The following is a 15,139-nucleotide window of genomic DNA, read 5'->3' as shown; positions in this document are numbered from 1 at the left end:
CTCTTCCTTTTGTGTACCAACACGCATAAGTCCTGGCTACCAACTGTACTCTGCTGTTGATTGCCCAGTCCAGTGGAAGAGGGAATCCTTCACTAGCTCTATCTGAAGGGACTGTAAGGAGCCCAGACTCTCACTCACAGGTCTGAGCACCTGCCTGTTGGAGAAACAAGTAGTTTGTTCTGGGAGTGCTAAGATGGGGACTTCACTCAGGTCACATGTTCCCAGAACCCCTGGTATGTGTCTCTTATTGAAGGATTTTAAGCATAGAAGTGACATGGCCAGATTTGCATTTGAACAGGATTGTAACACTGGAGGCAGGGGAGCTAGTTACGAGTTTGTTGCAGGGGTCCAGGAGGGAAATGAAGGTGGTTTGGACTATGATGTTGGCACAGCAGACAGAAAAAAGTGACAGACTTGAGACTTGATGAGAAATCTTATTTAAGACTATAGGACAGATTGATTAATTGGAGATGGTGGCTAAGGAAGAAGCAGGAGTCAGTAATTAACATGCTCAATTAATTAGAATTCAGAAGACTATCAATCAAACTTAGATATGCAGAGAATCTGCATGAACCTTGGCAAAAGGAATATGAAAATTTAGGCAAAACAGTTTATCCTCAACGTTAAACAGGATCTGAATAAAAAAACTGTCAAATAGGAAAAAATAACATTGCTTTAGTTCATTTGCAAAATATTCATATAGCACCTAATATGTGCCAGTCACTGTACTAGGGGCTAGAGATATAGCTCCGAGTACAACATTACCTTTCAGCAAGAGGCAACAAGATGATCTGAGATGCTTATGGCTGGTCTACCCTGTCAAAATTACTTGGCCACACAATTAGAAAGGGGAAGGGCTCAAAAAACCTTTTACAGTAGGGTATTACACTAGAATGGGAGAGAGGAAGCCTCTCAGATATTAATTTTGGTTTTTCCTCTTTTCAGTGAGGGCAATTCCAATTGCTTCACTGTATAGGAAGATATATCACTATGGAATCTCTAAGTATACATTCTGAAAGAAAGGCAAATGACCTTGAAGTCATCTAGAAGGGCTAGGGTAAGGCACCTTAGCATCACTTGAGGGGAGCTGACTGGCTCTTATCCAGTAGGTGGTACAGAGCTACTCTCAAGAAAGAACTGAGCTACCCTGGGTACTGGCTGGCAGACCCCTTGTACATGGTGGAGGTCTGAGGGCCATGGGCTCAACTATAGACTTGGCTCTTATTGGCACATCAGGGACTTGAGCATGTACATTCTGTGGACAGAAGATGTATACAGGGACCTCATGGTGACTCTCGGAAATGAAGGCACGAATTTTCTGTATTTCCAGATTCTTTCAGGCAACTGTTAATGTAAACAAGAAAAGAACAATCAAAGTTGCGTCATTGCATTTAGAACCCCACCCTGTCACACTGCTGAAGATGATCCTTAGTCATTAGAGCAAATATTCCTGAGAATCCACTCAATGGTTCTGGAAAGATGTAGCAATTTTCTGTTTGTGAGTTGTGATTTGTAATACACAGATAAGTGGGCATAAAACAGTCTCAAAACCAGCTGTGGCTGGAGAGGAAAAAGAGGGATGGTAGTGATTTTACCAGCAACATGAGAAGTGACTCTCCTGCCCACATGCCATAGACATTTATACTTCTGTTCCTTAATCCTCACTTCTTCCCCCTCCCCTACTATGTCACTCCTATGAGCTGTATAGACCAAAGCTGAAGACAGTGCCTCAAAGAATGTAAGAAGGCAGTAACCAGGGCACTGGGAAAAGATGGTTCAGGGAAGAAGAGAGATCCATCTCTCTGAGGGGTAAGGGAGTGAGTTGACTGTTGCCATGGTGGAGGCAGAGCCCAGCAGCAGCTCCAGCAGGGGACCTAGAGCCACTCATCATCTGAGAACTCCTCACCTCCCATTTCGCTCCCCTCCCACCCACTGCCCAGGCAGTGAGGAATATTGGCATGGCTATGTCAATAATGGGAATTTGAGTACCTTTCCAGTTTTGAAAGGTAATCTATAGAATTATATTTTTGTTCTCAAAATATTGGTAAATTGGTAAACATCTTTGTAGTATTTTTATAGATTATTTAGAGAGATTGTAGATTAAATGTTCACAAATTCTCCTTATAGTAGATATTCTACTGTGCGAGTCCTAAGCTAGAGTCCAGGGGACAGGGCACACAGTTGATCTACTCTGTCTCTCATCCATGTGGTATCTCTTTCATATTTCTGTGGTATTTTTCTTGTCTTATCTCCTCCATGGGTAAGTAGGTCTGATTAGAGCTTGGCCCCCTGCATAAGTCTGGCTAAGTCCCTCTCTCTACTTTATAGACTGAGTCATTTTAGGGCCATGAGAAAAGGAGGAAGAAGCTCTTCTTAGGTGTTGAAGCCTAGATTCTAGCCTAGTTTACCAGAGAACCTATCGTGTGCTTGCTCTGCTATTAATAAAGTACTGCTTCATTTCCTTTTGTTGGACATGAAGTGTATATTCCCCGCAAGTCCAGAACTCTAAACAGGGTCTGTTATTCGTGCTCAGATGTAGCCAAGATATGTTACCAGCAAACATGCTTCAAGAGTGCTAAGGGGACAAATGCTTCCCTTTTAGAAAGAGTCCCCCTTCCAAAAAACTACAGAAACTGGAGGAACAAAATCATGTACACTTCCCTATGATTTTAAACTTGTGGACCAAACCTGGAAGATTTATTTTCATCTGTTGAGTAGCAACACCAAAACATGGGAACACAGTGATTCTAGAACCATATTTCTCCAAATACATTCCAAGGAATCCTAGTTCTGCAAGCTATTGGTGGATGTACAGAGAATTTCACAGTCAAATAAATTTTGGAAATTACACTTTAGATAGATGTAAATAGGTTTCTTCACTGAAGGACTTTTGAGAGCCTTTGACATGCAAGTAGGCACAGTGAATCTCCAAGAGGAAGATAGGACAGGAATCTTCTGACAAACTGATTGGACCACAGAATCAGTCTCCTCCCTGCCTCAACACACACTTATTTTATTTGCTGAGGACATCTCACAGGAAGAAAGGCAACTCTAGATTTGGAGTAGAATGCTAAAGAGGATGGCAAATTCCTCAAGAATAGGAACACTTTTCTGTTTTGTCAACCTACTTTCCCCATCAGCTCTGAGGGATTTAGTCATTAGAGCAAATATTCCTGAGAATCCACTCAATGGTTCTGGAAAGATGTAGATATAATAGCATTACTGTCTTGAATCAGTGTCTTAGGGATAACCTGGCCTACATCCTGAAGTGTCCTTATCTAGTTGAGAAACATACCTTCTTTCTTCTGCTTTTGCAAGGTGCTCTTAACCATTCATGGTGACATTCTTGCATTTTTGCAGTTCTTTTCCAAGCAATTCTTTCAACATTACCTCATTTTAACCTATTGGGTAATTTATTTTTAGCCTCAAATCCAATTAATTCGAAAGGTGTTAGGGGAACCTGATCCAAACATTCGTCTATTTAACCCTTTCTTAGAGGAAATACTGCATTTTCCCTATTCTGTACATAATTGCTGCTCTGTAACCATGGCTAATTAAGGAGGAAGGGACATAAAATTCATGTGACAGGGTTGTGACACCACAGAGGTCACAAGATATTTTAGGGAAGACTAAAAGTTGGAGAGGTAAAGATAACAATAAAAAATGTGTTTCTAATTTAACATGTTCACAATAGTTTACACATGAGGCTGCAACTAGAACATGTTGGAAACAGAATAAGTAAAATAAAAACTTGAAAAACAATCTCAGTTTGTGGATTGAAGCATTTTAGGGGAAATATTTGCTTTAAATTAATTCCAAGTCCCCACAATGAAGTATGGATCTTTTCTCCATTTCTCTGTGGTGGGTGTGGTGGGTATATGGACCAGAGGAAAACATATCAAAAGAGCTTTGAAGTGTTTCGATTCAAACCAACCCTCCGTGGAAAGGCTGAGGGAGAGGGGTGTGAAATAACTCACTATTTGGCAAATTCTCAAGATAGTTTTTCTTTCATCTTTTTTTTTCCTTCTCTCCCAGGTTCTTAATTCTGAGACAGGAATGATAAAGGGGCCCACAGTGCCTGCTCTTGGAACCAAATTCTAAAATGTGAGTGTTCAGAATCTTTTAAAAACGCTCGATCAATTAGATCGATTTTAGTGGCTCAGGCAGTGAGGACGAAGCTGGGGGAGTCATGGGATCGCTGTCACCACGACCAGAGCAGGTGCTGTGCCTGCAGAGGGCAGAGATAGAAACACTTCGGCAAGAAGGTTGGCTAGGAAGGGTTTGTACCAGGAAGACGCCCTTTCCTCCCTCCCTCCCTCCCACCCTTCTTCTGTCCTTTCTTCCTTCCTTTCTCTTCTTTCCCTCCTTTTTCTTTCTTCCATTCTTCTTTTTTTTCCTAGGACAAAGAAAGCAATCCACAATTCTTTATCCAAAAGTCTGAGTCAAGGCCTGTTTTAGAATTCAGAATATTTCAGATTTTAGAAAGGTAATTCAGTGTATATATTGTGTAGTATGTATACCCCCCCCACCCCCCCACCCCCGCAAGGTCTGAGGAAGCACTCTGTAATTACTTTCACTTTAATGCATGAATATCATGACTCAATAGGATAAATACAGACTATGAAGAGCTTCATGTTTGGCTAGGTCACATTTTGCACTCGCCAAATCTTTTGATTTTCACAGCTTTTGGATTTTGACATCTTGGATAATGGCACGTGGACTTTTAAAAATCAACTTTGTTGAGGTGTAACGTACATACTGATAGGAAGTATCCATTTTACTGGTAGGAAGTATGCATTTTACAGGTACAGTTTGATGAGTTTTGACATGTATACTCACTCACAAGCAAGATACAGACCATTTCTATCACCCCCCCCCAAATTTTCCTCATGCCCTCCTACTCCAGGCCCTGGGCAACCAACTGCATTTTTTCACCGTAGACTAGATTTGTCTTTTTTAGAATTTCCTGTAAATGAAATCATACAGTATTTACTCGCTTTCTGTCTGGCTTCTTTTTGTCGGCTTAATATTTGGAGATTCATCCATGTTGGTACATATGTCAGTAGTCTGTTCCTTCCTGTTGTTGAATAGTATTCCTTTGCACTGAACTACCATAGTTTATCTGCTTACCTGTCAGTGGGCATTTGCACTGTAGAAACAATGCAAAGGTTTTGGCTATTATGAATAAAAGTTCTATGAAGATTTGTGTACAAATTACTCAAACAATTTATTTGGATAAATACCTAAGAATAGAATTGCTTGATCAGATAATAAGTGTATACTGTACTTTTCTTAAAGGGTACTTGATGGAGGTTCAAGAGAGGTTAAAATAACTTGCTCAGAGTTACACCTAATGAGCTGCTCAGTAGAAAAGATAGGATTTTAAAGTAGGTCTCCTGAATAATAATAATAATAATAATAATAATAATAATAATAATAATAATAATAATAGCTTCCATTTATTGAATACTTAACCCATATCTTGGCTATTGTAAATAATGCTACAATGAACATTGGGTGCATGTATCTTTTTGAATTAGTGTTTTCATTTTCTTCAAATATATATACCCAGAAGTGGAATTGCTAGATCTTATGGTAGTTCTATTTTTAGTTTTTTTAGGAACCTCCATACTATTTTTCATAGTGACTGCACCATTTTACATTCCTACCAAAAGTGTACTAGGGTTCACTTTTCTCTACATCCTCACCAACATTTGTTATTTCTTGTGTTTTTGATGATAGCCATTCTGACAGGTATGAGGTGATATCTCATTGTAATTTTGATTTGCATTCCTCTGATGACTAGCGATGTTGCGCAGCTTTTCACATGCCTGTTGGCCATCTATCTGTCTGCTTTGGAAAAATGTCTATTTAGGTTTTCTGCTTATTATTAAATTTTTTTTTAATATTGAATTGTATGAGCTATTTATATATTTTGGATGTCAACCCTTTATCCATCATATCATTTGTGAATATTGCCTCCCATGAACTAGGTTGTCTTTTCATTTTGTCAATGGTTTCCTTTGCTGTAAAAAAGCTGTTTCAGGTCCCATTTGTTTATCTTTGCTTTTCCTTTGCCTTGAGAGACAGATCCAAAAAAATATTGCTATGGTTTATATTAAAGGGTATGCTGCCTGTGTTTTCTTCTAGGACTTTTATGATTTCCAGTCTTACATTTAGGTCTTTAATCCATTTTGAGTTTATTTTTGTATAAGGAAGTCAATTTCTAATCCCTGCTTTCCTTCCATTTGTATTTGTTTTCTTCTAACACTCCCTGAGAACTCACTTACACTCCTGTACATCCCTCAGTATGCTCTTACTCTGGTGGATTGTCCCAGAGTGTAAAATTCTCTGTGGCCAAAGTAATAATAAGAAAAATTGATTTTGGAGAAGGCTCCTTTAAAGACCAATCAAAGTATCTCAGTTTGATTGGACTTTTTGTCTTTCCCTGTTTTGTGCATAGTTCTGTTTAGGATGGGGCTGGATCTTTACTGGGATGTTCTGAGTTCAGAACACCAAAATGCTGTACTTACTAATTCTGAATCTTCTAAATGTATATTTAATCTTTTAAATGGAATGTTTTCTGGGACTACTAAATTTTTCAAGATACATTGGCTAACACCCACAGATAAAAGATATGCATGAATTCTTTTGAATTTGGCATGTTATTGCATAAGGTAGTAAAAGCCTATTTTCTCACATAGTGTAATGAAATATTTACTCTGATAACATTCAGTCTTCATCATATTTCAACTTACAACGTTTTTAAGATTTTCTATTTACCATTACAAATATATTTTCAAATGTATGATGAAAATTTTAGATTTCAGCTTAAAAGATGTGAAGGGATGCATAGTTTATTGAAGTTATTTTAGGGGATATGTGAGCAAGAAAGCCTGAAGACTGCTGATGTGAGGGACCATGATAGAATGGCCAGCACTGCCTGACCTTGGGAGAGGTCCTTGGTGGAAGTGATTCACCTGGTGACTTGCCATGCACTTGTATATAGACAGGTGATTCAATGATTCAGTGAGAAAACAATGACAAATAGTTTGGTAAGTCTTTGAGAAAGGAAGTACAGGATGTGTGAGAGCACTAGTCAGCCACCCCCTCCAGACATGAGAACCACAGTTTGACGTTCCAGGCAGCATTCTAGAACAGATTATCAAAGGACTGATTTGGAAATAATGAAGTAGTGATCATTGGGACTTCCGATATCTTCAGCAAGTCACCATCACTAACCTTGTTTCCTTCCTCGACAGGGGATAGATTTGAAGGTCATTCACTCATTCAGCAAAACCAAACGAAGAAAGTATTTTTAACACCTATTATGCACCAGAAACAGTTATAGGCACTAGATATACAGCAGTGAATAAAAGAGTAAAAATCTCTGTTTCCATGGAACTTACATTTTAGTAGTGGATAAAGACAAAAGACAAGATAAGTAAGTAAAATATTTAGTATGTTAGAGATTGATAAATTGTAAGACTTAAGCAGAGTAGAGGGATTTGAGGTGTGTTTTTGCAGGAAATTGCAATTTTGCTGGTGTGACCAGGCAAATTCTCACTTATAAGGTGACTGTGAAGTAAAGATCAAGAAGTCAAGACAGTGATCACTATGTAACCATCCAGGGGAAGAGTGTTTGAGGTCAAATGGCAAGTGCGTTGGAATAGCAAGTGCAAAGGCCCTGAGGCAGGAATACTAGAAAAACAGTGAGGCTGCTGGTGGGGGCTGAACAGAGCAAGCAAAGCTGGAAATAGAGGTGAAGTGAAAAATGTAGCCAAGGGCCAGATCATACTGGGTCTTTGATCGTTGCTAGACCTTTGGTATTAACTCTGAGTGAGGTAAGTTTTGAGTAATGAGGAGGAATGAGGAGTGATGAGACTTGACATATTTACAGGAGCACTCTGACTGAGAGTTGGGTACAGACTGAGAGGGCAAGGGTGGGAAAAGGTGAAAGATGCTGCTGTCTTGTACCTGGATGGTGGCAGTGGAGATGCTGAAAGTGATCAGATTCTGAATATATTTTGATGTTAGAGCTGCAGGATTAGCTGACCAACTGGGTGTAGAATGTGAGATAGAGGAGTCAACTGTAATGCCAAGGTTCTTAGCCTGAGGGGATAGAAGAATGAGTTTTCATTTCTTGAGATTGGAAATCTGCAGGAAGAGCTAGTTTATACTGTTGGTGGTGGTAGTGCAGTTATCAGAAGCTCAGTATTCAACACATTAAGTTTGGAAACCTTATTAGACATTCAAATGGAGATGCCCAGTAGACAGTCAGATATTCAGACCTGTTGTTCAGGGGAGAGCTGGGCTGTGAGCATCGGCCAATGCTGCCCAAGCCATGAGTCTGGATGAGATCATCTTGGAGTAGGTGTGGTTAGAAAAGAAACGGAGTCCAAGAACTGAGTTCTGGGATACTTCAAAATTCAGATGTCAAGGAAATGAAGAGGAACTGGAGAAGACATAGCCAGAAATGTAAAAGGAAAAGCCAAGTGGGTATGGTGTCCTGGAAACCAAATGAAGAAAGTGTTTAAAGGAGGAGTGGGAGCTCAGGGAAAGGCAATAAACATAGAGTAGCTGGATTTCAGTAAAGCATGTGGCGAAGTCTAATAAAATCCTATCAACAAGGAAAACAACCAAACTGGGTGGAAAAAAGTAAACGGGATTTTTAGCTAGCTGCCCAGTTGTATTCAAAGATCCTGATTAATGGAATATTATTAATTCAGGCAATATGTCTTAAAATTGCAAAATCCTTGGCCCTAATTAGTAAACTTGGAAACTCCTGAGGTTCTTGCAGTTTTTTAAGGGAGAACCAATATGTTTTTCAATATTAAATTGTATGGTGATATGTAATATGCTTTTCAACCCTACACATTCTCCAAGCCTCCAACATGTGGATTCTGATAAACCTCCCAGGGAGTCCTACCCTGCTTTTGAATTGGGGGTCTTTAAGTGCCTTAGGATTCTGTTCTCAACCCAGATTTTTCAAAATTAAAAAAATTAAATCGTTTTTTTATTTTAGTTTAGTTTTTTTTTTTTAATTTTTAATTTTTTGCGGTACGTGGGCCTCTCACTGCTGTGGCCTCTCCCGTTGCAGAGCACAGGCTCTGGACGCGCAGGCTCAGCGGCCATGGCTCACGGGCCCAGCTGCTCCGTGGCATGTGGGATCCTCCCGGACCAGGGCGTGAACCCGTGTCCCCTGCATCGGCAGGCGGACTCTCAACCACTGCGCCTCCAGGGAAGCCCTAAGTCAACGTTTTTGATGGCAGCATAGAGCAAATCATTACATTTATGAAAGTTTTACAGCTTTAACATCACATAATGAGATCTGTATTCAAAAAGAACCTGAATAAGCATTGATGATTTTTTGGCAATTTTGGAGTACAATTTGATGTCTGAAGGCTGGAATATTGAAAATGTAATCTTGACTTAAAAAATTAAAGAAGCAGACTACACACAACAGACCACTTGAGTTTGAAGTCAAGTATGGGTAAGAATCAGGAGTGAATAATTAAAAGGATGGTTTGTAACCATTTGAAAAGGAGACAGCATGACTTAGCAGGTCATGCTGCCCTCATTCTATCCCAGAGTACAGTTCCTACACTGGCAGAACAGGGAACTGTAATTTTTGAAGTTCTGCCTTTGACAATAATCTATCATCATATCACTGAAGCATCATCAAAGAGTCTAAAGTAGAGTAATATAGTCACAAAGGCACATGATTTATAGTCAGAGGACCTAGATTTGGGTCTTAGCTGTACAACTTATTTATGTGGTACAGGAAAAATTTACCTACCCTCTGTAAATCTTAGTTTCTTCATCTGAAAATGACATAAATAATATCTTTATTACACCTTGCTCTCAGGTTCAAATGAGCTATATAGATGAAACAATTTCTAAAGCATAAAGTACTAATTAAACATCAGTTATTCTATATTGGAGAACTGTTGCTCAAATGGTAGCAGCTACCAAAAGTGGTGATGAGATCTTGGCTGAATTACAGAAAGAATAGCACATAGAACAAGAGAAATGACAGTCAGTTTTGTCTCTGCCCTGTAACAATTATACAAGGAATTCTATATTCAGGTCTATATTTTTAGAGGGACATAGGCAAATTAAATTGCAACTAGAACACCTCATTAGAATATTGAGAAGATTGGAAAAATACCCCATGAGGAATATTTTAAGGGACTGAGAAGACTTGGTGGTATGATGATACGGATGAGATAAACATCTTCAAATAGCAAAGGAATGTTAGGTGGTGGAAGGATTTGGTTTGTTCTGTTTGGTCTCAAGGGTTAGCAATAGGACAGAATGGATGAAGCCTGACCCCTAATTACAGCATAAATGGCAGTGGCGATTTTCCCTTTTATTTCTGTGGACTTGTTTGATTCCTGTTCTCTGATGTCCTTTTAGAGGCCAGGGCCTTTAATAAAGAGTGACTTACTCAAGGTCATCCATCTGTTCACCAGAAACACATGCTCTGCACAACCACTGCCTGGATAGAGTCATGCCCTCTCAGGCTGCTCCTCTGACACTTGAATGCTTAAGTGTGGAAAGAGTGCATTTTTCCTCCTAGTTTTCTAGGACATGATTCTACTGTGAGTAGTACTTCACAGTGAAATGACTATGATATTTAAAATTGCTGTTTGGTTGAATGGATGAAGCCAGACTCCTAGTCACAGAGAGAAACAGCTTTTTGATTAGAGCTATGCATGGCTACAGCAGGACTGGAGAAATCCCTGTCAGCAGAGGCTTTCCAGCTATGGACTGGATGACTACCTGGCAGGGAAGAGGATTCATGAATCAATGGGTAGTCTGGCACAATGACCTCTTACTGCCCTCTGACCTCATGAGTCCATCATTCCATGACAGTCTTATTTATCTTTCTGTGTATCCCTGTACCATATGATATTCACAGTAATAGCATGCCATAATATGTTATGACTGCGTTTCCCATATTATTTAATCCTGGATTAAAAAACATCATTTAAACTGATATGTACCCGTTAATTTTTCTGACACTCTGCCTTGGCTCCCTGGCACTTGTTATGACCATTCATGTGCCTTAGAAACAGCAGATCCCAGAGAAACTTCATATGTGACAGGATTTTCCAATGGCATTTAGTCTTTATCCCAAATGAAGGAATGACTTTGATCTGTCAACTGCGAAAAGTAAACTGGGCATGACCTTCACTCATCACCAATCATCTCACTTAATGACATTTGTTAACTTTATTCTGATATTAGATCATGGTCTTTCTTTGTTCTGTCAGGTTTTTTTTTTTCATCCGAAGTCTAATTATTTCCATTTATATGTATGTGGAAAGCTCGGAAGTCTGAGTAGTGAATGTGGAGTTTATCCCTGTGTGGCTCAAACTTTGAAGACAATTCGTGTATTTGCTAATATTTGCCCAATTAAGGGCAGAAAATAAAGAGATAAGCTTTAAAGTCAAATATACTTTAAAGTATTCACTTCATTGCCCCTGAGACATATAATCTGCACAACAAAAGAAAAAGCATTTCTTTTGTTGTGCAGATTATATGTTCTAGCTCCTTTGGTTCTGTTGTGCCTTTTCACCCGGAAGGCCCCCCAAATGACAATTATTGTTTCTTAGAGGATGCAACTTCAGAGAAGCTGTCACAGTGAATCAGGCTGAACCTGACTTGAAGAAACCTTCTGGGATGTGAAATGTTGCAAGTGTTTTACGTGATTAAAACTCTTATTTGATTAAAAGATATCAGAGCGCCAAAAGCAGGTTAATCTTTTCACAGCACGACAGAAGATAGGCTAATCAGTTTTCTCACTATCATTCTGAAATAAGATAAATATAATTAGTGGTGTAGCATTTTATAGTAATTCTCAAGTATCTCAGTACTTCTTAAAACACTTTCCTTTAAATTAATATTTAAGTTTTATAATCCAAACTGATAGTTTATTTAAACATACTTATACCATACATAGATAAGAACTAGAATAAATTAATCTTGAAAATATTTGGTCAAAATCATTGGTCTAGGTAAGAAAATTGTGTCTACCATAAAACTGGGATTGACTCCCTATTCATCTGCTGATTGTTGCCCTTGAATTCTGAGCCACATCAGTCAACCTCCGTCCCATCTCACATCAGAAGGCTAAAATAACTTGGACAGAGAGTACATGTAAAATTCCTTAATTCTCTTCTTTCTCCCAGGCGTCTCTGAATGAGTAGTGAAAGGGAACAAAAAGAGAAACAATATGTGTTAAGTTTATTTTTAAAATTTATTAAAAAAATTCTTTGCCTCAGAGGGGTAAGAGGGCAGGTGATTATTTTCATGGCTACATTCCTGTTCATTGAATTAATTGACTAATTAAAAGATAGTATAAATCAAATTAAGGTTTCTAATCAATTTCATTCCATTAAAGTATAAAATTATACTTAAAAAATTTAACAAAGGACTTGAAAGACCTGTACTCTGGAACCTATAAGACGCTGATGAAAGAAATTAAAGATGACACATATAAATGGACAGATGCATTGTATTTGTGCATTGGAAAAATTAGTAAATGTCCACACTCCCAAAGCAATCTATAAATTCAGTGCAATCCCTATCAAAAATTGTTAATATCCAAATAATTATAAAGAACTCAAAACTCAATATCAAAAAAAACCAAACTACCCAATTAAACAAATGGGCAGAGGACCTGAATAGACACTTTTCAAAGGAAGACATATAGATGGCCAACAGACACATGAATAGATGCTCAGTGTCACTAACCATCAGGAAAATGCAAATCAAAACCACAGTGAGATATCACCTCACACCTATGAGAATGGCTATTATCAAAAAGACGAGAAATAACAAGTGTTCTTGAGGATGTGGAGAAAAGGAAATCCTTGTGCACTGTTGTCAGTAGTGTCAACTGACACAGTCACTATGGAAAACAATATGGAGGTTCCTCAAAAAATTAAAAGTAGAACTACCATATGATCTAGAAATTCCACTTCTGGGTAGTTATCTGAAGAAAATGAAAACACCAACTTGAAAAGATATATGCATCTCCATGTTCATTGCAGCATTATTTACAAAGCCAAGATATGGAAACGACCTAAATGTCCATTGATGGATGAATGGATAAAAAAAATTGTGGTATATATATATATACACACACACACACACACACACACACACACACAATGGAATATTACTCAGCCATAAAAAGAATGAAATCTTTCCATTTGCAGCAACACGAATGAACCTAAAGGGTTTTATGCTAAGTGAAATTAGAGAAAGAAAAATACCATATGGTTTCACTTATGCATGGAATCTAAAAAACAATAAATGGAACAAACAAAACAATACATAGATAAAGAGAACAAACTGGTGGTCACTAAAAAGTCTGGGTGTGGGGGGTTGGGTGAAGTGGGTGAAGGGGATTAAGAGGTATAAACTTCCAGTTTAAAAAAAAAAGGGATGTAATATACAGAATAAGGAATATAGTCAGAAATACTGTAATAATTTTATGTGGGGACAAATGGTTACTAGACTTATCATGGTGATCATTTCATAATGTATTTAAATGTCGAATCACTAAGTTGTACCTAAGACTAAAATAATATTGTGCAACAACTATACTGCAACAAAAAAGAAATGTAATGCCTATCAAATTGCTTTTGTTAGAATGTCTTTGAGAGTAAGTCCCTTTTATTTAATAAACATAAATTCAAATAAACTGCTAGAATTATTATCAGTTATATGCTAGAAATAATGATCTTCAGGGTTGGAGTTAATAACCTGTGGAAGTGACTGGATTTGATACCTCAGTTCTTAAATCCTCCCAGCATGTCACCAAGAATGACAACCATTTTAGACATTTTGACTTGAAATTAGGCTTGAAAATAGCTACTCTCTAGGGGTGAGTTAACATTTAATGTTGGGCATGTAGAAATGACTGCTGATTTTCATTCTTTGTATTAATTCCATGGGGAGGGTGAGCTAGTAAAACATTTGTGTGAGCCGGTCATTATTTGAAATTTATTTACCAAAGTGGCTTACGTAATAATCATCCCTGTGCTAAATCAGTCAGTCAACAAGTTTTTACTGAGTCCCTACTGGATTAGAGTAATGCACAGTAATGATGTATTCAGTAGTATACAGATGTTTGAAGCAAAGATTAGACATGAGCTCGACCCCCAAGGCCTTACAAGCCATTAGAGGAGACAAACAGACACATATCATCAACTGAAATGTAACCAGATGACTTAACTCCCAGAGCGTGGAGGAGGAATGGCTGGGCCGGGATTGTTCTGGTGGATGATGTGTGGGAAACTTCCATGATGTAGGTGCCTTGGTCTGGGTTAGGTAAAAAGCAGTTAGTGGCTTGGTAGATGAGAAAAGCAATTTGGCTTAGTGAATACAGTATAATTCAGACAAAGACTGAGGTAGAGAATGGAAGTCTTTTTAATTTATCTGGAGGTATAGCAAGACAGACAAGCATACAAGTAAGAGAGGTAATGGATAAAGTTATCTGAAACCAAGCTTGAGCAGGGATGAGATTGGAAAGGTATGAGTTGCATATCAGAATAATAAGCTCCATTTTAACTTTGTTAAACTCGGGGCCCTTCATGAAAAGAAAAGTGATTAAATGAGAGGCTTTTATCTGGGGACTGCTCACGTGGGAATCCTCCCCATGCTTACCATGTCTGGCTAATTTAAGACAGACCCAAACTTGACGAGCATCACAGAATGAAAAATTTGCTATCTGGAAGTTTCTGAACAAATGTCCCTTGCTCAAGCAAATATTCTGGTTTCTGACCGATCACTATCATTCAGCGTCATGTGAACATTGTTGGTTGACTTTCCCTTTTATTATTAGTTCCTTCCCACACTTAAATACTGTCACCATAGCAGTATGTTCAGTTAGATTCCATTTTTCCTGGCATTCTACCTTTTATTATAATTTTAAGGAAATAGCCAATTTTAGTTAAGAATACTTTCTAACTTGTTCAGTTATGGAATGAATGATGACAGCTGCTCCTTTAGACAGCACAGGCTTCTCAGCACACTTTATGGTAAGGTCACCCAACCAAGGAGGGCAGGGTCAGCAAAAAATACTACCTGTGGTAATGACAAATTTGCACTGGTAACTGAGCCA

The sequence above is a fragment of the Grampus griseus genome, assembly GCF_964374135.1.
Source record: "Grampus griseus genome assembly, chromosome: 17".
Classification (NCBI taxonomy): Eukaryota; Metazoa; Chordata; class Mammalia; order Artiodactyla; family Delphinidae; genus Grampus; species Grampus griseus.
This window is presented reverse-complemented; position numbering follows the sequence as displayed.